This window comes from Urocitellus parryii, assembly GCF_045843805.1.
Source record: "Urocitellus parryii isolate mUroPar1 chromosome 13 unlocalized genomic scaffold, mUroPar1.hap1 SUPER_13_unloc_2, whole genome shotgun sequence".
In the NCBI taxonomy this organism is placed as follows: Eukaryota; Metazoa; Chordata; class Mammalia; order Rodentia; family Sciuridae; genus Urocitellus; species Urocitellus parryii.
This window is the reverse complement of record NW_027551770.1, coordinates 973,287-987,374: the sequence shown is the minus strand read 5'-3', so window position 1 is coordinate 987,374 and position 14,088 is coordinate 973,287. Positions and strand designations below refer to the sequence as shown.

Sequence of the window (14,088 nt, the reverse complement as noted above, 5' to 3'; positions counted from 1 at the left end):
CTCCAGATGGCAGTTTATGATTTTTAATACATCTGCTGACCATCACTCTCAAGTCTTCAAGTAGGAGTATACATAATAAAATTCTGACATTACAACTGAAGTGGGCTGGTTACCCCCCTCCCCAAGTCTGGATCATTAAATAAACTAAGAAGACAAAAATACTTTTTGTACAAGTTTTTATTGTATATAATTATGTTCTTCAAACCTCATTAGTTATTTCTGTCCTAACTTCTTTTCAACTAAAAATATTACTACCATCCATGCTCAATATACTATGTGGGACACAATGCTAATGAGCAAACTTCACTCATCATACGTGGCCTCTTTAAACTGAAGTATATGGAATGGTTCTTCTTTTTAATATATATTTCCTAGTTTTTGATGAACACACTACCTTTATTTAGTGTATGTATATTTTTTAATGTGGTGCTGGGGATGGAACCCTGTGCATTAGGCAAGTGCTCTACCACTGAGCAGACCTGGAATGGTTCTTTTCTTGAAAGTGGGAAACACAGGACAAACTAGCCAGGAAAGTGGGTCTGTAGACTCCCTCCCTTGCGTCACCAGCCCAGCCAGGTTTAAGATTCACTGACCCTGAGCATGGGAGGAAAAGAGGTACTCTAGATAGGACAGAGGGATGAGAAGGGAACGGAGGGAGCAGGAGGTTAGAAAGGATGGTGGAATATGATGGACATTCATTCTAAAGTACATGTATGAAAGACACAAATTTGTGTGAACATACTTTATATACAACCAGAGATCTGAAAAATTGTGCTCTATATGTGTAATAAGAATTGTAATGCATTCTGTTATCATTTATTTTAAAAATCAATAAAAATTTTAAAAAAGGATTCACTGTCCCTGCCTGTACTTCCCTGGATTACTACCAGGGGCTCCAATGGCACGTGGGGAGTGCCAGCCTAGAGCAGCCACAGCCGCGTGGCTCCTCAGGTGTCTGGGGCTAGGAGAACAGAGTGGCAGATGAGTAGGTGCATCTGCAGGTTTCACCTCCACACCTCATTGGAGAGGAGAGGGGGTGTGAGCAGGGAGACCTCTGCACCAAGCAGGAAACTGGGTGTGGGGTTGGGGTGCCCCAGAGAGTGTGGAGCTGGACCCTGTGGCTGGAACCTTGCTCAGGATGCTGGCTCTTTCCTCTACACAGACCTGCTGCACAGTTGTGGTGGGGAATACTTGTGAGTACAGGATCTTATAAAATTTATATTGAAAACTTAGAAATTGTTCTGATATTGTTAATAAATATTTACAAATGTAATCACTGGCCTGTTTCTGAAAATGAGGAATTAGCCACCACTAAGATAGCATTGTTTTACAGTAGTTTTTCTCTTGTCACATCTGACATATACAAATCATGCTTTTTGACTTCTGTGAGCCCAAACCTAAGCTGCTGGTTTGTCTAGTCTTTGAGAAAATTCAAGTTCTAATAAAACCTAAAATTAGTATGAGAATATTGAGAGAGAAAGTAAGAAAACAACATGAAACTATAGAAATGGCAGAAAGAGCTCCATAAACTCAATAAGCTGAAACAACCATTTACTTGTCCGAGATTTTATTAGTGGGACTGTAATGGCCAGTCGCAGAAGAGAAGGGGGTTGAGAGAGAGAGAGAGAAGATGGGGAGGTGGGAGAGGAGAGAGAGAGAGAGAAGATGGGGAGGTGGGAGAGGAGAGAGGAGGTGTGTGTGTGTGTGAGAGAGAGCGAGAAAGAGAGAGAGAGAGAGAGAGAGAGAGAGAGCGAGCGAGCAAACAGGGTGTTGATATTTATGGGCTCAACGTGAGATGAGGAGGAGCATGGCATTGGCCAAGAGCTCATGCCACTTCCGGGATTAGAGGTGCACCATTCAAAGTTCGTGCCATTCAGAGGAATTGGAGGTGATGGTTCACATGCTATTCAATGCATCATGGACCTGAGCTCCTAAAGAGAAACACTCCAGGTGCCATCTTTACCAACATTCTTCCCTTTTTTAATTTTGGTTTAGGGGCACCAAGCTTGATCTGGCTACTTCCTGCTGAGTAGGGGCATCATTTAGAGAGAGGGAGGTAGGTCAGTTGGTTGGAGAAGGAGGGCCAGGAGGCCCCATATCCATGCACTAAAGGCATGGATTTCCTCAGGGGAGAAATCCATGAACATGCCCTGCAGCTATGAAAATAAACAGCATTAATTTCGGGCATGTTGTCCAATGTGTAGGGCTAAAAGAAAAAGGCCTATGCCCAGGAGAAGGCAGATTAGAACATAAACAGCTGAAAACCAAGGGTTTATTTCTTTGGAATGGTGGGGTAGAGATGGACCTTTGATGGAGTTGTCATTTGGTATCTTCATCTTTCAGCATTTGGTGGAGGTTTCTTGGGATGTGTGGATGTGAGTGTCATCTGGCTCATTGGCAAGTAGCTGGTAATCCCTGAGGAGGAGCTGATTAAAAATTTGGTGAAAGATTTTGTTAATTTGTCCTTGAAGGAATTTTAAAATTCAAGGAAGGAAGGACAGAATCAAAAGACCCCAACTAGAGGTCCCAGTATCAGGAGAATCCAGTGGATGAAGGGGTTTGTGAAGAGGTCCCAATAGAATTGTTGCACCAATTGCAGCTTTCTTCTTTCTAGTTGTTCCTGTAGTTGTTTAATCTTATCTTTCATTATCCCTGACTGATTAACATAAAAACAACATTCTTCCTTTAATAACAGGCAGAGGACTCCTTTCTCCACTGTGAGTGTATCTAAGCCTCAGTGGTTTTGTAGGACTACTGCCGCCAGGAAATCTAATTGATTTTGGAGGGAAAGTATGGCCTCAGTCACCTGTTGGAGGTCATCTATGAATAATTTGGACAATTGATCATATTATGTGAGAGAGGTAACCAAACCTGCTGTACCTGTTGCCAAACCTGCAGTAATTCCTAAAGTAGCAATGAGAGGTATTAATTGGATCACCCTTTTGGGTCTTATGTGTGTCATGAGGGGGATTGGTATTTCTGTATCTCCTGGAACAATGTCTACATAGGGAAATAAGAAAACAAGAGTACATATGCCTGCCCATTCAGGGGGCAGACAGGTATACAGTCATCCCACATAAGAGTGATGCCTCAGAGACTGGTGGGCAGTGGGCCTTACTACCTTTTGGTAGAGAGGTTTTTGTTGACATTGCTTCTCAGATAAGTCTCCTACTGGTATGTTTCCTGATGACTGAAAACATAATGGAGCAGCCTGGTAGAGAGGGACACCTGAGAGTTTGGCTGTGGTGTCTTGGATTGAAGAGGCCTCTTTGAGTGCAGACTGAGAACTATTTATCGGGTTTGCTATTAGTTTTGGGGATTAAATTCTAGCCTGCAAACATGGCCAACATTGCTGGACATAGTTTGTATTATTAGTAGCCTTTGACAGATTGAGAGAGATATTGACATGTTTATGAGAGAGAAGAGGTTCTTTGACTATTTTTGCCTTAACCAAATCAGGCAGCCAATTGGGTATATCAATTGTTCTCTTCCAGCAATTCTTCCTATTGAATGTCCAGCCACTTGGGCATGGTGTGGGAGGAAACAGGCCTGGATTTTTCCCAATGGCCATCCAGTATCTATTGTTATTGTGTTCAGAGGCCTGGGGATCATCGTGGTAACAGTCTTTTGAGGGGTTTCATTGAAGAATTTAAAATTCTTCTTAGAAGAAGTTTGGCTACAGCTTGTGGGACAGGATAGTACAGGGTTTAGCCTTCCCTGAACTACACTTCGAAAGAGAGTTAGCAGGTATAAAGCCAGTAGACATAGGTCTAAAAAGGGTGTGGGTGTACTGTGTTGCCATGGTTCCTAGATCCTATTGGGAGACCCATTCTTATGTATATTCTTCTCCTCTGGAATGGGAGGGAGGATGGTACATGACTGTGAAAAAAAAGAGCTTGCCAGGGTTATCTGGGGATATCTCACAGGTAAATCTGGGTAATTGTGGGGGTCCTGCAAGGCTGGGAGCTGTGGTGAGATTGTCCTCTGGAGGGCTTGTTGCTGGTTTTAATCTAGAAATATGAATCAGGTGTTAGTTTCTTTCCTTCCTGTTGGAGTTTTGCAGCATTGGGTGTACACAGGACTACCTGTAATGGCCCTTCCCATTTTGGGGTTAGAGGGGGATCTTTCCCCTGGGTAAGAAAAGTAGACCCATTCTCCTGGTTTGAGCAGAAAGGAGGCAGCTGAGTTCTCTGGATCCAGAAGCAAAAAATCTTGTTGCTTCCATAGCTCAGAGCATATAAGGAAGAGGAGGGGAAGAGCATATTGGTTGGGGAGGGGCCAAGGCTCTGGTGAAATTCCCAGGGGGGGAAGAAGAGGACAACCATACATTATCTCAAAGGGGGAGGCAAGGGATGGCTTTTTGGGTAAAGCCCTCAGGCATAGTATGGCAAGAGGGAAGAGTTTAACCCAATCTAAGTGAGTCTCTAAAGATAGCTTCATTATGATGACTTTCATTGTGTGATTGGCTCGATCAACCTTACCTGAGGCTTGGGGGTGATAGGGACAATGAAAGTGCCATGGGATGGACAATGTCTTTGCCACATTCTGGATTACTTGAGAGACAAATTCAGGCCCATTTGGGATTGGATTGAAGAGGGCATCCCAAACTGAGGTATTACTTTAGTTAGGAGGATGTTAGCCACCATGGTAGCCTGCTTATTTGAGGTGGGGAAGGCCTCTACCCAACCTGAGAATGTGTCTATTAAAACTAGTATGTATTTGAAGTTTTTTACTCTGGGCATGTTGGTAAAGTTGATTTGCCAATCTGCCCCAGGAATATGGCCCCTAGCCTGATGAGAAGGAAATTTTCTGGGTTTTAAAGATGTATTAGGATTCACTCTTTTGCATATCTGGCATGAGGCTGTGATTTGCTGTAGCTCTTCTTTATTCTAGGGAGTCAAAGTAAAGAAAGAGTGGAGAAAGGCTTTGAGAGTCTGTGGACTGGTATGGAAAATGGAGTGGAGATAAGTAAAGAGGGCATATTTTGGTGGGTCTCTGTTACTGGGCATTGTTGGAGAGCATGTGGCAATGAGAGATCTACTGGGATCTGAAAGGGCAGCTGATCTGGTTTTGATTTTCCCTGTGTGATGGGGGAGGAGTCATTTTGGTGTGATATGCAATGGACAACTCCAAGTTTTTTAGGAAGCTGGAAGGCTTGTAGTAGCTGGTTGATGTATGTGGAGATAGTTATAGAACTCTTTGAGTTCAGGAGACCTCTATCCTTCCAAATTGCTGCATGAGATAAGAGAATGTGGAAAACATATTTGGAACCAGTATAAAGGGTAAGATTTTTTCCCACTGCCAATTCACAGGCTCACATTGCAGCTACCAGCTCAGCCTGTTGGTTGGTGGTATTTGTAGGCAGGGGATTGGCTTCTATTACTCATGATAGGGACACTATGGCATATCCAGCTTTTCTGATCCCCTTATGCATAAAGGAGCTGCCATCAGTGAGCCTGGCATAATCAGATTGGTCTAGAGGTCCCTCAGTGAAACTAGTTTTGCATGGGAGGAAGTTTTCTAGAATTTCCCTGCATTTATCTATTGGGGATTGTGTTTGACCTTAAGGCTGAGTGTGTAACAGAGTTGCTGCGTTGAGAGGGGCACAGGTTTGGAAGGACACGGAGGAGTTGTAGAGAAAAGAGAGAGAGAGAGAGAGAGAGAGAGAATGAATTTGACAGGGAGGGAAGGTTTGCAGTCCTTTGTACATTAGCAAGTCCTTGAGGTGATGAGGAGAGGTGACAATGATTTGAAAACCTAAAATTTTACTTGGTTCTAAGGACTGATGTAGTTTATGTTCTCTTCTCCAGGCTGAGAGCTTTCCACCATCATCATCTGTCTGTTCCCTAACACTGACAGACTGATGTCTAAGAAACATGAACTCACAACAACAAAATCAAAACACATGATGAAATGAACTACCCTGAAGAAGAACAAGTGGAAGTAAACTACAGGGTGAGACCAAAATACATGTAAGTGTCGAAGATAGAGTATTAAATGCTTTATACATTTAAAAATTAAAAGATAGAAAAAAATGGAGAGAATATTTTATTTTATTTTATCATTTTATTTTTGGTACTGGGGAATTGAACCCAGAGGTGCTTTTCCATTGAGTCACACCCCCAGCCCTTTTAAAAATTTTTAAATTTTGAGTGAGTATCTCATAAAATTATTTAGAACCTTGGTAATTGCTGAGGCTGGCTTTGAACTTGTGATCCTCCTGCTTCAGCCACCTGAGCTCCTGGGACTACAGGCCTGCACACTTTTATAGGATTACACACCTGGCTAAAGAAAGTGATTGTTTCATGGAAAGTTTTTAGGCACATACTGAAGTTTTTAATTATTATTTAAATAATTTTAGGTAAACATTGCATTAAATAAGGGAACTATAATATAACAAAAATCCAGTGTATTAAACTAAAAATAATTTCCCATAAATTAGTTACATTAAAATTTTCAGTATCATTTGGATTCAAATTCTGTAAAATCAAGTCAAATTCTTCTTTTTTTCTTTATATTTTTATACATTTCTTGAATACTTCAAAGAAATTACTGTTCATTTTGGTTAAAAAAGATATGATGTTTTATGGCAGATTCATTTATAAATACGCTTGGTAGGAATGGATTGATTGCACTTGCTCCTAGCAGCTGACATAAAACCATATCACAGCCCCAAATCCAGTATTTTCTTCCCATGAAGAGACAGTGACCACAAAGACCACATGAGGAAAACCACATGCTTCATTAGAAACAGGAGCCTTCCCAGGGGCAGCTCCTCAGACAGAAAGGAGTCTGTTCTCCAGGAATATGCCCACAGTTAGCAAGGGCCTAGTTTTCTCAAAGAGAGAGGAAGGGGCAGGAGAACAGGAAGGAAACAACAGACAGAAATAAGTACATCAAAATCCCAAAACAATGCAAGATAATTTATATGGGCAGTTTTAGAACCTCCCAGTTGATTATTTGAAATACCAAATACATATTTCTTGGCAACAGCATTCTTCTGTTTTCCTATTTTATTATAAAGTAGGGAGTCTCTAACTTAGGGAGTCTAGCTTTGGCATGTTTTTTATGTTGTTTTAATTCTCCTCAATCAAAATGCTCCAATTACCATTCATTCAAAGAGAATAAATATGAAAAGAAATTCTCATGCAAACTTTTTCTTGTCCTGAATATTCAACAGTTGTTATAAATTTATTGGCCAAATGTGATAGCACAGTTGTTAAATTCTTTTAAGTATTTAAAGTCATGTTGTCATTTAGAAAAATGTCCCTCTACATAAATGACTACCTGAACTCTTCCATGTCTTTCCTGGTCTTTAAAAACATTGTGTAGCAATTTTCCAATATTTCTACAATAATATAAGAGAGAAGGAATTAAATAATTTTCCCTTCAGTTTTCACTGGATAAAACTGAGGTATTGCAGGGCAAAAATTGTGTCTAAAGTTACAAAATAGATTATTTATTCAAACAAGAAATATATTTCTCTATGAGGCAGCATCTAGACACAACATTTATCGAATGAAACTATGATTTTTAAAATTAATATTGGTTATGGTTAGATATGAGGTGAATTCCAAAATTGCATATGTGAGACAATACAAGGACATTCACAGGTGAAATGAGAAATGATCACTGTTTGAGGGTTGTAACCTAATCAGTGGAGTGATCCACTGATTGGATTAACTGGTTGGTAACTGTAGGTAGCAATTAGGGTGTGGCTGGAGGAAGTAAGTTACTGGGACCATACCTTTGGGGTTTATATTTTGTCCCTGGGAGAGAAGCTTTCTCTCTCTCTCTCTCTCTCTCTCTCTCTCTCTCTCTCTCTCTCCCTCCCTCCCTCCCTCCCTCTCTCTCTCTCCCTCCCTCCCTCTCCCTCTCCTTCCTGCTGTCAAGTCCCAAGTTCCTTTTACCGTGACGCTGTGCCTCACATTGTGCCCAGAGCTATGGAGTTGGCTGATCATGGACTAAACCTCTGAAACCATGAGCCAAAATAAATACTTCTGTAAGTAGTTGTTGTTAGGTACTTTGGTTACAGTGACAAAAAAGAAAAGAAAAGAAAAAAACACCTAACTAAAACAATATTATTTTTAATTGGCAAGTAATACTTGTATACTTTATGGAGTAAAATCTGTTTTAATGTATAGTATGGAATGATTAAATCAACATGATTACAATCACATAATTAACAGTTAATTTAGCATATACTAGATACACACACATATGTATATGTGTATACACACACACACACACACACACACATAGATAGATATACTCAAATAAATATGCACTTTTGACATGCATTTGGGTTTCTACTATTGTAAATAATTAACAGAATTTTTGACAGTTACAAAACTTTGGTAATTAATGTGAACAAGTATGTGGACAAAACTTGTTTTCAATTTTATGCTTGAACTCTTTTTTAGCAATTTAAATGTGGAATTTGGGGATTTTATGAAGTCCAATAACATTTGCATTTAGACTAACAGATTGTGATCTTTGAAATTGTATATAAATTGTATACAATCAAGGTGCTCTCCAGCTGATGATCTACATAGAGTTTAAATCTTTAAAACTCAATATTAAGGGCATATCAGAATCGTTGTTTATAAGGTCTCAAAGTTAGTGTTATATAGAATATGAACATTTTTAAATGATCATATTTTGATCATGTATCAATTATTCTTCCTCAGGAAAGACTACACTGCAAAAGTCATTCTCTTTTTTTTTCCTAGACTAAGCTTTGTATACCTTATTTTGGGGAATGAATCTATTATTTTCTCTCCTTTTGGATGAAACTCCTGGAGTTTCTCAGTATCTCTATCAACTCAGCTGGTAGCTACAGAGAGAAGACCCACCTGCATGGGGCCCTTCTGGAGGCTTCACCATCAGGGCTCAGATTGCAGGCACAGAATCACAGTGTGAAAGCTAAAGAGTCTGTAGGACTTACAGACTCCCTGAGGGGAGTGCATAGCACATATGGAGGCCATACTTAGGTCAGAGAGCACAGCAGAGAGGAAGAGAGGAACTTCTGGGCCTACACACTTACTGGGCTGAGCTTGTGATCCAGATAGGTTCCCCAGGGGAGCTTTGACTGGTGGTTTGAAGAAAGCAGGCAGTAATTCCAGGAAATCATGATGTGACTGAGAGGGGTCACCTAAGCTCCTGGGCCATGTCTAATTTTTCCCTTGAAGGGAAGTAGCTGGAAAGTAGAAGGAAGCCTTCAGAGTTGTAATCTGAGGCCACCAGCAGGAGCCATGGGGTGCCTTATGGTACTGGGAACAGTTAGGGTGACCAAGCCCTGCTTCTTGTATGAAAGTTATACTTAAAAGTGGATGTGGAAGCAACATAAAATGATATGCACTCGATACCTAGGAAAAATGTCCTCACAGAATCATTTGTAGGGTCTTAATATGTGATGACTTGTTGCACTGTAATGAAACTAAGCAAAGCAAATGCTTTTCATTCTCACAAAACCCTGTTGGTTGTATGACCTTATTATCCCCATTGTATAGATGTGAAAGCTGAGGCTGAGGCAGGCTGAGAGACATCACAAGATCTATCAACTGGGAAGTGCTCCCCACTCATACCCTGTGTGATCTGCTTCTGAAATCTGTGTTTGGTCCTTGCCAAGGTAATTATGATTGTGGGGAGAGGGGAGTTAACCAAAGTGGTGAGAAGAAAAATGTTTGAGCAGAGGAATACAGGGGAGATTTAGGGCAAGGTAATCAAGGTAATCAGGGGACATTTATAAAGAAAGGCCTGGGCTGGTAATGTGGCTCAAGCGGTAGAGCGCTCGCCTGGCATGCATGCGGCCCCGGGTTCAATCCTCAGCACCACATACAAAGATTTTGTGTCCACTAAAAAAAAAAAAAAGTAAAATAAATATTAAAAATTCTCTCTCCTCTCTCTCTCTCTCTCTCTCTCTCTCTCTCTCTCTCTCTCTCTCTCTCTCTTTAAAAAAATTAAGAAAGGCCTGCTGTGGCTCAGGCTGGGAAAGGGAACAGGCTTTTTATCTTAAGCAGCTTATGGGATAATCCTCACTTGCCTCAGACCAACAGTGTGGTTCCCATTGGAGGGACCACTTTGCATGCAATAGGAATGACTCTGGCTGGTCTGCTAAATTTGTTGTATTTGAGAAATTGCCACAGTAACACTCAAGGTAGCACGGCTTGCATATACCTTTCCAGAATTCATTGAAATACCCATGATGCCCAGTAACTTAATGTCCCAGAAACATCCCAACTCCTTTGGAGTTTCTTAACCCTTTTTGTGTGCCAAGAACAAATACATTCTGCAGTTTGCTGAAGCCTATGAGCATCTTCTCAGAGTAATGCTTGCATATACTGAACACCTGCAACTGGCATTACAGAGAAAAGCAATTATTGTAGTGCAGTAATGAGGGTACTAGAAATTTTAATATGGTAGGCATCCTTGGTTATTAATTAGCATGTAAAATAACAAATATGGTGGGGAGCTTAATAACTAATGTTATTTTGACTATATGAGAGACACAAACAATATTTCCAACCACATGGTGATTGATATAAAAATATCTGCAATTTATGAGGATAACAATGCACAGGACATGCTGAACCTGTATGGCCTGTCTACTTTCATGATTAAAATAAATGTTGAGTTTAGTTAGAAGTGAGTGAAAATAAAGATGTAATTGTTTTTTACCCATGTTTTCAGAGCCCCTAAATGGTATCTGTCCCCTGTGTTAAGAATCTTGCCTGAGCCACATGGGGTACTCCTTTAAGTACTATGGACAACCTCCTGGGCTTTTGATTGGCCTTCTAATGAATCTTTAGCTCAAGTTAGGAACAATTATACCTTGAAAATATGGAGTCTTTCTGCTAGTGTTTCTTGCAGACTGCATTTATGTAGTTGTTTTTTCCTATTTTCAACAGTTTTTATAATGATCTCCATAAATACCTTGCATCATTTTGTCAGATGCAATCTTAGAAACCATTATATTTTGTTGCCATTTGATGTTCTCTCTTATCTTCTAAGTATGGCTAGTGTTTAAATATAGCATCAGTTTTTGAGCTAATAGCTAAGCAACCAGTTTTGTATCTTTTACCTACATGGCCACATATTCGGAAAGTGCTGACAGTTGCTTTTGGATCTTTTCAGTTCCTATGTGCTTCATTTTTAAATTTTCTCCTATAAACTTATAGAACCCTCAGTGCAGTGTTAACAGAAGTAGTGATGCCTGTGAGTCTTCTTCCTGAATTTAAAGGAAATCCTTCTAATATGTCCCCATTGAGTCATGTGCTGGTATCAATTTTTAGCAGCTAGAAGAGCTAACCACTAAATTTTCATGAATTTTGTAAGCTAGTGTTAAAATACAGCCATTATTTAAAATTAAGGTACACAAATGTGCAACTAAGCCAAACATATTAAAAATAAGGTAGGTGCCACAGGTAGGGATCCCACCCCAGGGCCTCTGCCACTGCAATGGCTTCAGGATGGGCCAGCAATCCCTGCTGTGCAGGGGAAGCTCTTTGTCTCTTCCTTATGGCCAAGACCCTCCCTTCCCTCTTCCCTTGGATGTTTCTGCTGCAACTGGGTGAGCAGAGAAGCCAGGGTGTCTCTGCATGTGTGAGCCCAGTGGGGGCTCAGTCCAGTGTTGCTAGAATGGGGGAGCCAGACAGCCATATTTCTTACTTCTTGTTCTGTTTGTTTTTTTTCTTAAAATATCACATTTTAGTTCTGGTGGTCAAGAACCCATAAAGAGTCTTATAAGACTAAAATCAAGATGTTGGCAGGTTTGCATTTCTTCTGGAAGCTCTAGGGGAGAATCTTTACCTTTCTTCTTCAGTTTCTAGAGGACACCTGCATTCCTGGGCTCTTCTTGATCACATCATTCCCACTTCAGCTCCCCTCATCGCATCTCTGAAACTGATGCCCTTGCCTCCCTATTATAAGGACCCTTGTGATTATATTGTTCCCATATGGATAATCCAGGGAAACCTCTCCAACCTGAAAGCCTTAAACTAATCTGCAGAGCATTTTTCCATGTGAGATAGCATTCAGAGGTTTGGGGGCTCTGTGCCTGAGAATATAGACATGTTAGCATTGCTCTTATTATGCTTACTGTATCACCATCTTCCACTGCATTCATGCTGCATTTCTATATGGGTGAGAAGGTCTCAAATCTGAAGAGAATATGGCTAAGAATCTGCACACTTTCTTCAATTACTTATTATCATTGAACTTCTGGTCTTGGACCAAGACTTGTAACCAGTTTTTCATACCTATCAATTATTTCATTCTGGTTGTAAAAGGAACTGCTATTATCTTTTTTTTTTTTCAAATGAGAAGACTGGACCAGAGAGGTTAAGCAGAGTTAGTTAATTAATACTAATTCTACTCTAGAATTTGGTTGTTTGAACTGTCTTAAAGTGCTCACCTGTGAGGTGATGCTTTGGGTCAATTCTCAATTAGGATGATAAAAATCTAACTTGGAACAATGATCTTTTTTTTTTTTTTTTTTTTTTTTTTTTGGTGGTGCTAGTGATTGAACCCAGGGCCTTGTGCACACAAAACAGGTACTCTACCAACTGAGCTTCATCCCCAGCCCTAGAACAACAATCTTAACTGACAAAATATTTTTTCCTTACCCTACAATTAAGAGACTGTTCACAAATGGGACCAATAAGTCAATGTATAAATTGTCTTAACAGAAATTGGAAGTAAAACATAAATTGGACCTTTGGGAAAAAATACTGGATTCCTGGATCTACTGGTAAATGGGTGAACTTTTGCCAGCTCAGTTCTGTTCTACTTTGGGAGAGAGAGGAAGTCAATGCCCTTTTTAAACTTGCTCTTTGAGATTCATCTCCTGGATACTGTTTTACAGAGTTAATATAAGAGTTGAAGCAACTTTGCTGAAGATGAATATTACATAATATTAGAAGAGTTTTTTTTTTCTTTCAAAAGTCTTGACTGGCAGATTGTCTTCAATTACCACTTTTCAATCAAATCTGTTTGCTTCATCAGAAATGTGTTTTACAATATCCTAGAAATTGAGTTTACTGTTACTTGGACTCATTTGAGGATTGATGTAACTGAACTACACTTTTCAACAACCCAGACATCAAAGCAGTGTCAATATACCAGATTTAAGCAAAATATATTTCGAAGCTCTAGCAGAGGAAAGTAAGAACACAGTGGAAATTGAGACTGGTGCTTCTGTGGCAGGATATGGGATTAAAGACCAATCCCTGTCCTTTTAGATGATATTTTGCAATGCTTGGTGAAGCTGGAGAACAAAGTTGGCTATATTGTTTTAATGGCTTCTCCACCAGCATAAACAATGGAACTAGTGGGAATTTGGTGCCAGTAACCACAAACAAAAGGATAAATGCATCAGGCACCATTAGATAGCAGTTGAAGATCACCCTGAGCTTCTGCATAGACTATGGATTTTATCCTATGGCAAAAGGGCTTTTTAATTGCTGGCTAGGACAAAAATAATACTTTTTATAAGCTCCATGCATTTTCAAGGAAGGTTCTGGATTCATGGAACTCTTAAATCTGTATATAAAATTTTTATATGTTATTATTTTACTGTCAGGCAAGTATTATATTCTTAAAGGGAATTAGATAACATGGTTAATGTAGTAATAAGGAGGTTGATGATCTTATATAAATCTTTTGTGTTTGCGATCAATCTGGAATAAAAACACTAAAAGACATTCATTTCTATAGATTATTTATTTAAGTATATTACTTATTTTTTAGACAATTGGAGAATATTGTTATTGAATCATTCTATCACTTGTTCTCAATAGATGTAACTATTTGACTAAAACTATTAGAAAATGTGCTTACTTCCAGTAGTATATTTTGTTACTAAGATTATGAGCAGAGAAAGGAAGTATAATGTTAAAAATAATGTTTTGAAATCATGACTCAAAGAATGTCTTTATGTGTACTATCATTCAAAATAATTGAAGGTTAATTATTCTATAGTTTTAAAAATTACATTTGTAAGAGTATAGTCTTGAAATGGGTAGCAGTCACTGTTCATAAGCTATTCTTAACACTGGGGAAATTTAATAACAACATTAAACTAATATT

At 39.4% G+C, this 14,088-nt stretch overlaps 1 pseudogene; it reads left to right on the top strand.

The window, feature by feature from the left end:
• The first annotated feature begins 5,913 nt into the window (after window positions 1-5,913).
• On the top strand, window positions 5,914-13,392 carry LOC144251407 (coiled-coil domain-containing protein 126 pseudogene; annotated as a pseudogene).
• Window positions 13,393-14,088: the final 696 nt, after the last annotated feature.